Here is a 10,695-nt window from a genome sequence, read left to right on the forward strand (position 1 = left end):
CTAATTTCCATAGACTACAATTTCTCTGATACACTTTACTTGTAGTAACGAATAAAAGGAGAATTTGAATCACGTCTACTTCAATTAGAATTAAAATTGCGTGAAAACGGGAAATTCAAAACTACGACCGTATCATCATAGATCATTAAATTTCACCGGGCGTTCACACGGTGACTGGACTAAAAGGATCTTGAAGAAGGAAACACGGCGTGTCATTAGAAAGAAAAAGGCCAAAAAGCGAGGGGCAAAAAGGCTGTAAAAAATTGGAATCAAAGCGCGAGCCAGCGCTGTTTCAGGTTCTATTTCACAGCAACTCAGCCTGCACTTAGTTCATCTTTCAGACACGACATCCTCTAATTATTTTGAGCGGTGCAACGTACCGAATCCTCATAAGCACACGGCCGCGAGCAACTCCAATAACGTCTCGTTTGCACGCCGCCTTATTTGCCCCGGCGAGTCCTCAAGGGCAGAGACTTACAGCCAGATCTGCTAGCCCCGGTGAAAATTCAGGAAACGTCCTATCAGATGGTCGCGAGAATATCGAGGAAGCTTTCCGACCGTTCCATCGGATTTCCGGTTATTTTAACCGATACCAACTCCACCGAGATAAAAACGGTCAGACGGATGACTCAGTGGAACCTTTGGTCTCGCAAAACCGCACGTTTCTAGTACAGAAAACGGGACAACGATGACAGAGCTGTCTCGTTATCTGTCGGTGAGGAAGGACCATTATGGATGGCATATCTACTCCCATCGTGTGCCCTGTTAAGAGTATATCTGTTTAGATTCATTGTGAAGAAAGTAAGAAAGACTATTGCGTTTGACTAATCCGGTTTACCTGTGGCAACAGAGGAATTTATCTTTGGTGATAGAGGAAATAGTATTATTCCAGATGGTCATCTTTTGTGACGATAATTGTGTTGGTAAATACGGATTTTAACGCGTTGTATGCGAGTCAACTGATACTGGCTGATTATTGCGTGTATGTTCATAGGCACTTGTGATCATCTTCTTCCTGTTTGGTAGTTTGGTAATTTTGGGATTCAAGAAAATTATAGTACATTATTTTTAAGTATACTTACTATGCTTAAAAAATGTTCATTCCTTCTAATAGCTAAACTGTAGTCTGCATACATTGCGTTAAATCTACTATATTAAGGCTTCCTTCATGTTATTCAAATTTTTACTGCAGGTCTTGGAGGTTATGTTCTTCAAACGTATAATCAAGCAGAGTTAACTCGTAATTAAACCGACTGAAATTTTGGTCATTAATAGATTCATCTCCAATTAAAATGATCACTTTTTATAATTACTCGGTAAGCTACAGTCTGAATCTCGGAAAAATTACATTTAACCTTACCAGGGATCCATATTTAAGTATTTTATTACACCTTCTAGTACATCTTCTTTATAGACCTTGGTTTCAACTTTAAAAGGTCTAATAGAGCGACATAATTAACAAAGAGATGCCCCAATTTCACAAAACCGTGATTAAAGTCAAACTTCAACAGATGTTCCTAAAATAACACCTAATATTTAAAAAAAAGTTATTATATCAAACCTATTATAACTGCAAGTAAGTAGCATTGACAGCAGAAATACTATTAGTGTATAATGCTATTATTCAAATATGGCCGCCATACTTTTACATTATCCATTCTTTTTCCCTGAAGCCCTGAAACTAAGCACCCCTGAGGGCACTACAAGTTGGGAGCCGCTGCTCTAATATATCGTATCAGAATTTCCGAAAGGACAATGTAGTTATTAAAAGCTTGCTGGAGCTGGCGTTTCATGGTCGAAAAACTTCTGGCTCTGCGAACAGCACAGACTCGTTCGCGTTGCTCGAGTAAAATGGTCGGTCGTGGTTTGTCCGGCGACGCGTACACAGTGCACGCAAACGCATGCAGGTTGGCGCAAAAAACAGTATAAGGTCCCGTTTATAACACCAACGGAAGGACCATCAACAATTACCTGATGATTATTCCGTCAAAATACATCCAAACGTCCGACAAGGTGTAGTAACACGAGGACAAGAAATATTTACCTGAGTCCACGGCGTAAAAATCACGAAAAATCTTGGAAGGGCAACGCCATAAATACAGGAAATCTTAGAACTCTCGAGACAACACCGTGCGACGAGGAGGAGAAATAAAGGACGACTGAGCGGCGAAACGTGAGATGATTGCCTCTTCCTGCGAAACGAAGCATTGCCCGAGCCTCCCGTATCTCTTCGATTCCTTACATCACTAACATTTACCTCGTTTATTCCGCGACTTCATCCTCGGCCTGAATTTTTAATTAAGAGATCGGGAATCAGTCATTTCGACTGATTGAAATGATCTTCGTGTTACTAGGGAGAAAAACGAGCGTTCTCGGCTGACCCGAATGAATCGCGATTGAACAAACGAGCACGAGTCGCGTTCCCTGGAGCTTCGTTCGCGAGACGAATTTCCTAGCCGTCTAATATATCGGTTAGTAGCGGTTGCGAGAAGAATTAGTCCGAAGAAAAATTCGCAGTGCGCATGAGCGGATACGAGACGTCGGGAGGAGGAGTGGGGGAAGCGCGGGTCTCATTCGTGGCGAGAGCGTTACAAGAGATCCCGTGCACCGCGTTCCCGTCGAACTGATTATTTAGAAGTCGCCTGGGAAAAGAGACGTGGTGTGAGATGGGCTTAAGGAGGCGATAATATCGGCGAATACGTGTCCGTATATTTCTCCGATGCAGCCGACGAACGGGATCCCGGCTTGTGTACGGGCAACTCCTGTACACAGGCTCGAGATGTCCTAAGTACACGTCTACATGCAGGATATGCATCGGTGACCGTGCTGCCGCAATGTACACGGTGTCTAAAAAGTATTTAAGAATTTCTGCTTTGTTTAACCTCCTGCGACACTACGATATTTGAAAGATACATATATACTGTACTATACTGTATTTTATTAATTTAATTTAATAAAATTTTTTTATTACTACATCGGTGTTAATTAATTCCTCCTATCATCATATTCTCCTAATAAAGTCAATTTAGGTGAATGAAATTTTGGACTAAGACGATTCGAAATTACCATTTTTGGTATTTTTATTGCACTAATAATATTTTTCTCATGATGACCTTCAAACGGCCTTGAGTGAATAAAGGTTATGTTTGCACGGAGGAGAAAGTTATCAAATCTATATAATAGTAATTTATTTTGCTTAAAAGAAGAAAAAGAAACTATTTCTGAAGCAGATGAAAATTTAGCAATCCTTGTATTTTTGGTGTCGACCATGTCACAGACAGTCTGATAAAAGAATGCTGAATGATGATTAATCTTATCTCTGTTGTCTATCGATATAAGATGAATCACGAAGAGAAAGGAAATATAGAATTAATAACTTTGACGGTATGAACAATATTGGCCGTGGATTTCATATTTAGAGCGTGCAACTATAAGTTATGGTCCTAAATTTTTCTTTTCCTCTGAGATAACAAGTGTGTCTAATTGATAGATCAAAGACACGTTATATTCTTTTTCTAATACCTCCACCTAGATTTTTTCTAAATAGACTCACGAAAGCGGAAAGGAACAAGAAATGAAAAAATTAATGATAAAATAGACTGATTATGTGGGTTAAGGATATTTTAAATCCAATCAACGATACTAATCAGATAAACTAAACCGGATACTAATTGGACTAAAAACTATACCTTCCTACAAAAAGAAAATCAAAATATGTCATTTTAAATAGCATAAAATCAATTTATAATCTAATTTGAATAACAAATGAAATATGAATTTGACACTAACACTATAATATACATATACACCGAGTATAATGTATATAGATAAGACCTTGGGTAATTCTGCTGTAAGAAAATTTTAATGTACATCCTAATATAAAAAATACACGATGTCAAATGTTGGATATATATACAGACCAATTTATTTACTCGTTCAAATCTGACAAACCTCCAAACATCTTCTATCATTTGTCCAATCAACGTCTGAAACAAAACCCATTCATAAATCATCCTCCTCGCGATCCATCCTGCGCGTTATCAATCAACCATTTGCCACTAAATTGAGAAACATTAGATACATTGCACTCTGTATACATCGAAAGACAATCACAACGAAACCAGCTCTGCTTCTGTCTTATCCCAGACATTCAGAGCAGCTATTTCATGCTCTCTCACGAAAGATAACTTATCACACAGAACGAACAACGCGTCTCGAATTCTCGATCAACCCACCGTCCCACGATCTATCGTTGCTGTGATTCAGAATTCACGACTCTATTCGCCTAGAAGCATACCTCGCCGAAGATACAGCACGAAGAACGAAAATATTTGCCTGGGTATGAGTCGAAAGTGTACATCAAACGATGGAATGCGAAAGCTTGTTCTACTCGATGATAAACTGGAAGATAGAAAGACATTATCGTTCTCATTTGAGGTAGCTGCACGAACAATATAGATAACATAGGTGTTGTAAAATATTAGGATAATTGATTTATGGATTTCGTGTCACTCCTGCGAGGCTTCGAAATTTATTCTTGAAATTTAGACATTAGAAACATTGGACTGATTAATTACAATATTCGTAAAAAATATTGTATGTTGAATTTTATAGTTGGAATTGTAAGAAAATTTCGGATTTCTAATGCAACGTGAAAAATATATTTTGCATAATATCTGAATGTTTCCTCAACGCGACAATTTAATTTTTAAAATACTGCAGCTTAAGCTATGGAGATTAGAGTAGCACGAGGCACATTGTAAATTGCCTGGACGACTCATAGAAAATAATTTCCACTTCGCATCCCCGACAATTATCCAAGATATAAAATTATCCAAGCATTAACCCTTTGAGTGTTTAGTCTGTAGATCTCAGCCGACCTGAAACGCTTGAAATAAACAACTTGCTTTATAACAGGTCTAGCCATTAGAATGATACATTGTAATGCAGCGCATAAACACGTCAAATGCCCGAGAATGAATGCAGTCTTACTTCGCTGCATTCTCCCTTGACAGAAAAATAATTTATAGAAATTTTACTAGCAAGCCAAACAAAAAGATAGACAATGCCCACAAAGGCAATGTACCGTTTGATGAATTAAGCATGTAGATGGAAACAAGATTGCGAAGGAAGCCTTGTTTTCAACAGCATCAAAGTAACGATCATTAAAAATTAAGGAAGAGAGTAATCAACTATCACACACCTCTAATTCTACTTACACATGCATTTATAATTCACGTATCTCTCCAATCTTACTAGATTTTAATTTATCACTACGCAAAACCCTATATGTACTCCAAAATTTTCTACGATACTTACAATTAATTCAAGTCATACCTATTCATTTTTTTTAAATTACTATTACTCGCCTGTATTACAAATAAATAATTTTAATATGTGGAAAAATAAATATAATAATATTGACGTGCGATAGAAGTTAGTTTGACATAAACAAATCTGACATTTTGGGACCATATTTGGCTACTCCATGGGGCACTCGAGGAATAAAGATCGAAGGTGTCAACTTGTCCACATAAGTCCATGCGACAGGGACTAAGTTCCGGTACTTTCGCGACACCGCGTACATACGTGAACGAGCGTGCATGCGAGAATGTGGTGCACCAAGACCGTTGCACGGTAACGTTGCTTTCACGTATATACGTGATCGTGCACACGGTTTCACGGGTTATTTGCATAGTCTGCTCGACTGTCTGGCGGACGGAAGCTGACTACGAATTCCTGCTAGGGCAGCCGCCTGTGTCAAGTGCAGCTAATTCATTTTACCGACTAGCAGGGCTCTGGCTCGATCGTCCTTCGGATAATATTAAGACCCGTGGAGCAGACCTATGACATCGGGGACCTATGACACGCTGGTCTCCACGCGATTCCCGTGGCCTCGATATCTTTATCGATGTGTCGCGAAACGCCATTCGGCCTAGAAGTGGCTTAGAAGTATCCTGAGCTGATATGCTAACGACGAGCGTGCTGTTGAAATCGAGGAAATTAATAAATTCCGCGGTCAAGTAGCACGTCTGGGTGAAAAATAATTTTCTCTTGGTATTTTCTTATCGAAAATTATTCATCAACTTTTTAATATACATAGTGACGAAGACTTAAGTAATTTTGGGGGATTATCTATCAGAATTACCATCTATATTATTTGCATAGATTGTTCGTGGAAGTAGTATATATATGAATGCAAGGAAGAAATTATATGTTAAACTTGAGATACGCGTTTCGTTGAAGTAGCATATGGATCATAAATATAATAATCAATTTTGTAGTGTAAATTATCAAAATACTTTGGAGATATACCAAGTCGGACACCGTGAATGATTTTTAGAAGAACCTAGAAGTTAGTAAGACCCGAGACATAATGTCTGAGTTAAGGGTGGTGAGAAAAGTTACGTAGTCGGTATATCAATGAAATGAGCGTGTAATTTGTTTCGAGGTATAATTTTCTTTCTTTTCTCGCGGTAGCGAAGTTTTCGTGCGGTTAAATGGGGCACGTTAGGCCATTATTGTTGATAACTGTAATTATGGAAATACTGGGTCGGTCCGTGAGCTTCTGCGTGGACTTTTGATAAACCGAGTGGATTTTTACGAAAGAACGCTTGATAAACTAATGTCGAAACGGGAACATGCGTAAAAACACGTTGATAATTAACTGCCTCCGCTGGAGAGTTCGCTGGAAAAATTCTAATTACCCTTACATACGTATCCCCCCGTATCCGAAACGCGATTTCAACGGAATAATAATACCGATAAGAAATTGCAGTAGAAATTACGATTATACTCCTGACGTACCGTTAATTGCTTTAATAATTAATCTTCGCGTGTAACGAAGTTCTTCATAAATTTTAAACAAGGGAAGAAAATGGGAAGGTGGAAATGTAGATAGCAATTAACTTTGCTGAAATTCAGAAGTGTACGTATATAAATAAATAGCGCGTGGAAAATCAAGGTAAAAGAAGGGCAAAGGAAATTTCCAACTCAAAATTAAACACGGACGTGGTTCTATAACGAGACAGAGATGAATGTTAGCAGTTGGAATAGAAAATTCTTATTTTGTAGAGCGCCAGAGGTAGATCTATTTGCACAGACGTTCTAAAATAAAAGTTGACGAGCCCGGTGTAACCGAGGGAAAATAGAAGAATGTAGACCGGGGAGGATGGGAAATTTTTCAAATTCGATATAAGTTGAATAAGAATAATTTATAAAGGATCCCTCGCTCGTCGAATTCCCGGATACTCCTACAAAATCATCCTCTTATACAAACTCTGGTTCCATCAACTCGACGAATTTCATCAAAAAATATGATGACAAGGCGCTTCCTTTCTTAATGGATTTCAACGGTTTCAGCACAAAACTCCAATCTCCCAACGGCTGCGAAAAAGGAAGAACCTGCTTACTCTTCGACTCCGTGGATCACCTCAGTCGCAACGAAACCCAAAGCCGTGCTAACTCATCAACGATAATTCCGTCGAGTCGACGTTTCGACACAACGGGAACGCCTCGTAATGGTGGTTAAAAAAATCGCCTGCCTGTCTTATCGCCATCGAACCTCCGATATCCAGCCATATCAACCTACCCTAAACCCCTCGAGTACTTAAACAGCACCCACAGAGGCACCCACAGAGTGCCAAATCGAAAGTGTCTTGTAACGATGGTGAGAAAAATCTCCAGTCTGCCTTATCGTCGACGAACCATTGTTATACACCGATACCAATCTACCTGGACCTGTAGAAAACCTCTATAACACTTCTAGACTATCCACAGGGGTGTCTACGGAGCACCAAAGGCAAAATGTCTCGTAATGATAATGAAAAAGACGAAAAAGCAGTTTATTTTATCGTCAAAGTACCACTGATATCTAACGATATCAACCTACCTATAAACTTTCAAGAGACCTCTGGAACACTTATGGAGTAGAGAACACAGAGGTAGCCACAGAGAGTCAAAAGGAAAACGCTTGGTACCGGTGGTCAAACAAATCTGCAGCCTGTCATGTCGACGATCCTTTGATATTCAACGATATCAACCTACCTAAACCCCTAAAGCACTTACAGAGGCACCTACAGAGGCAGCTAGAGGGCACCGAATGGAAAATGCCTCGTTCCATCCGCTCCTTCGCTGAGCCACAGTCGGAAGCGTGAAATGAATTCGCCTAGCCGCCAGTTTATGGCACACGCGTCGATTGACCTACATTGTTGTGTCACAGGAAGAGATGCCTGGAACTGAATTACCGGAACACCAGCGAGGGCAACGGACGAGCGTGAGGGTGACTTAATTAGCCAATTATTGTCATCGTGAATGGGACAGACGGAGGGGACAGGAGGCGCACTGCTCCGGCCACCTATACAGGTTCAACCTCTAACGACCACCCGTCGTTACACTCGGCCCGGCTAAATTCAGGACAAAGCCGCGTAGACGTCAGCTTTATCCTTGAACTGCAACCGTCCGCTCGGATTTTCCAGCAAAGCGAGGCTATACCTATGACCCACCTCGACCAGCCTCCGACTATCCCTGAACCACCTACCTACCCCTGAACTGGTCACAGTCTCCCGCGTCCCCCGGTGATCTCTCGCCAGCCTTGGGTACACGTTTCGCAAGGATTCGGCCGGGATAAGGCTATCCGAGGCGTGAAAATTGGAAACAGATGTCATGGCAGGGTATTGGGGATAGGTAGGAAAGTTCGAGGAAACCTGACGTCCTTCGAGATCCTTGTTAGGCACCGATAGATAGGCACACGTGCTTGCAATCCCTCGGCTACGGTACTAGCACCGAGCCAAGACTAATACCCGCCTATTCGTGGAACGTTAATGGCTATCATATTCCGGTTGGCAGCGAGAGGCAAATTGTGAGCCGGTCGCTGAAGATCCACGGGGAAATTACGTTTTTCCGAGCGCAACGTGCACGGGGGCACTTTGTGTACGGCTCGCTGGACAGACCTCTTATTACACTTGATTTCCTTTCAGGAAGACTCTATAAATAAACAAGACGCGTTGCGACTATGTTAAGTAACGCTTGCTCGCTCGAGTTTTAATGAGGATTTAGGTTTCCATTCCGTGGATGGTAGATCAACCGATGGTGCAACGCGTTGATCCTAATGGAAGGTATCGATGCTCTATCGGGGTGCTCGGCGTTAAGAATAGAGCGATTAATTATTATTCTGTTTGCCACGGAGGGTGAAATAACGTTCGGGGTGGAAATTGTGTGAATTTGCAAGTTAAATGAGAGGTAAAAATAGGCTTCGCCAAGGTCTTCCTTGAAGACAATCGAGATAATTTGAATGTCCATCGGAGATGATCGTGTGCGTTTTTCTACATAGTCGAGTGTGTTACAGTGCATCGTGATCGTTCTTTAATAGCAACTGACTTGGTACGCCGTGCACAAACTGCGGGTCTATTTAGACCCTTGTAAACTATACGTGAATGCAAGTTAATTGCATTTTTACGGTAACTTAAAAATATGAAAAGAATACAAAATGAAGGAAACGTAATATACACGGTGTCACTGTTGTAATCACACCCTCTTATAAACCACTGACATTATTAAAAATTATAATTTACACAATTTCCCTTTCCTTCTAATTTTTCATTCTGTACAGTCCCTGCGACACTGAAATACACCTAATGCCCCATATGCTATTTAAATGGCTGTACAAATGTTAGATCAATTTAGAAAGGGAGTTGATAGTGGAAGATGAAAATGGCACCACGTGAGAGTTAGGCTGCAATTCAACAATTAAACGCCAAATTTATTTCGAAAGTACACCAAGGAATACTAGGACGAGGTAAGCACACGATACTTTTAACAAGCAACGTGCCGACTCTTTTTAGCCACGCTTCCTCCTGTGAATTCTGAGACGCATTGTATTCGCTCGAGTCGACCCATTTTCCTTCGCCATCACCTATTGGCGAAGATACTTTTCTATTGTAATCTCGTTTCGTGAAACGAGAGGGAAACCTGAAGATATTCACGTTCGCGGAACGATACGAAATAACAGCCATTCCATTGTAATAACGACATCAACAGACATTCTGTTCTGCTTAAATACACTGTTACACTCGTCGTTGACACGAAATATTAATACAATGTGCAAATCTCCTTCCTCATTACCGATTCATGGAATGCTCCAAGTTAAACTGTGCAACGTGAAATGGATGGACACGATTACATAAGTCTAAATTTCCCTAATATTTCCAAATTTTTTAAATTGCAAAGCTGATGGTATCCACGTAGAAGACTCCTAAATCTACGCACCGTTCACTTCCTAAACTAATAATAATACGGTTATTTATACTTCGATAACTATCCCCCAAGAAGAAGACATGAAAATTTGTTTAGACACAGGATTGTATCGAATTAGTGTCAAAAGTACCTTGACAAAATATCACACCGACAAATATTGGCTTGAAAACATAGGAAAGTTCGCAGGGAAGTTTCGCAGGTGAATTTTAACGAGAGACCACGAAAATTTCATGTAACGGTGATTATCCGCAACAAACTTTGACAAACATTTTTATTCGCTCGTGAACTTCGCTGATGTTTTCTCAACTTCGTTATTACTAGGCTAATGATACTTCGAACTTCCTCTCTTCGCCCCATATCCGCGCACCATCCAAGAAGCACACTCAAACTCGAAACGACGCAACACTCTCTATCAAAGTTCGAAAAATAATATCCAATCTT

General features: G+C 40.3%; 1 long non-coding RNA gene across 1 annotated transcript; it reads right to left on the reverse strand.

Annotated features, from left to right (window-relative positions):
* Positions 1 to 695: 695 nt before the first annotated feature.
* LOC108552413 (uncharacterized) lies at positions 696 to 1,243 on the reverse strand. Its single transcript, XR_001890552.1, has 3 exons — positions 1,083 to 1,243; positions 839 to 1,015; positions 696 to 762 (listed from the first exon to the last, which is right to left on the reverse strand). It is a non-coding gene; the product is annotated as an uncharacterized LOC108552413 (long non-coding RNA).
* Between the last annotated feature and the right edge of the window lie 9,452 nt (positions 1,244 to 10,695).

Source organism: Eufriesea mexicana, unplaced genomic scaffold, assembly GCF_001483705.2.
Source record: "Eufriesea mexicana isolate 0111107269 unplaced genomic scaffold, ASM148370v2 scaffold6562, whole genome shotgun sequence".
Taxonomy (NCBI): Eukaryota; Metazoa; Arthropoda; class Insecta; order Hymenoptera; family Apidae; genus Eufriesea; species Eufriesea mexicana.